We start from the raw sequence: 1,864 nt of genomic DNA on the forward strand, positions 1-1,864 counted from the left end.
TATATTAGTTTGAAGGTTACCATTGCGTATATCTGGTCAACACTACATCCCTTTTTTTCGTTAATATATATATATATATATATAGAGAGAGAGAGAGAGAGAAAGAGAGGGAGGGAGAGAGAGTGTATATATATATATATATATATATATATATATATATATATATCAGAGAGGCGGTAGCACTCTCTATATAGGGATGGCCTGTACACGCCTATATACGCCTACAAAACAAAACTATCCAAATCTCAACTAAAATCAACTTATAAGTTTCAAAAAGCACATATTCTTACAGAGAAGCGTCTTACGAATCCAGCGAGTGTCAGAACGTCGGTTAAAATGTCAAAATAGAGCAAAAAAAAAAAGGGTACAAAAATGGCCAATTGTTCTTCTTTCTTCTTTCTTCTTTCTTCTTCTTTCTTCTTTCTTTTGAGACGATGTATCTCGGTGTACGAACGGTCTCTGACAACAGTTCAAGCATCAATCGACTGCTCTTTACACGGAGAAGTGCAGTGACCCGTCGCTTTTTAGCTAACTTCATAATTAAATAAGATTACGTGTAATAACAAGTTTTAAACACTATATGTTATATAGTGGTTTCATTAAAGAGTCTTAGAGAGAGACTATTATAAGTGATGCTTTTTCTTGTGAGAGTTCTTATTAGTAATGATATGAGTCTTAGTGAGAGTTCTTGTCTTATTACATATGATGTTGTATCTTAGAGAGAGAGATGTGTATGTAATGACATTTTATAACACAGACATATAATAACGATACAATTTACCTTTTTGTAGAAATCACAACACAAAGATGAGCTTTATCCAAAACACATGGTGAATTTATTTTCTGACGACCGGTCGACTTCCTCATTAAGAACTCAAAGTTTCACATTTTAGTTTCTGAAGTAACGTCTCGCTTCAGACGTCCGCCTGTCTCTGAGTTTTCTCACTCTGTCCCCCTGACTGTCTCTGACTCTCTCTGACTCTCTCTCGACCAACTAACTCCCACCTGCTATATTGAGAAATCTATGCATCCCGGCCACGTGAGCAAAATTCACGTGTTTCAACATGCGCGACTTTGCACGTTTTCGACATTGATTTCCCAATAACCTATTTTCCTTGTTTGTTTCCACAAAGGAATTTAACCTACATATCTAATTTATTTAACTCATATTTTATTATCCACATTCTTTTAACAATTGAATAGTTTATTTATTATTTATTTCATCCGAATTAACAATTTACTGGACATTCCATTTAAACCTATTGCTCTTTAAAACTTATGTCCAGGGTTCGATTTCTGCTTTCTCTTATTTCCATTTTAACTAATCTCTCTATTTTTATACTTACATGAACAGGGGACAGCCCTTATCATGTAACATCCCTCCCTTCCATATTTCACAAAAAGAATGTATGCATTTTTAACTTTAGTACATTTTTTTTTTTTTTTTTTTTTTTTTTTACATCTACACAACCACACGGCTAGAAAGATCAGGCTAAAAAACACAAAAAAGAATCTCTTTTAGTCAGCCCTTCACGGCCGATTTCACAATTATTATTTTTTTTTTTATAAGATCAGAACCTTTCTGATCTTTGTGGCATTTACTTTTTGGGTGTAGGGTAGTCCTATAATTCACATCAGCTATTTTCCAGCCACCCATATGCCGCAGACTAGAGGTTTTCACCTTTCTCGAAATGGACGACTTCCTTCGTCTCAAAAGTGCTCTGATCTCTCTTTCCGCATGGTTAGTCTTATCAAGTATGGCTTTGTTTTTTATTCTATAACTATCTCATACGGGACATACCAAAGCTCATATACTTAAATCTTTGTGGTTGGCTTCAGAAGTTTAAGATATACCTTTTTTTTT

The sequence above is a fragment of the Euprymna scolopes genome, chromosome 42 (assembly GCF_053919585.1).
Source record: "Euprymna scolopes isolate OS-2025 chromosome 42, ASM5391958v1, whole genome shotgun sequence".
NCBI lineage: Eukaryota > Metazoa > Mollusca > Cephalopoda > Sepiida > Sepiolidae > Euprymna > Euprymna scolopes.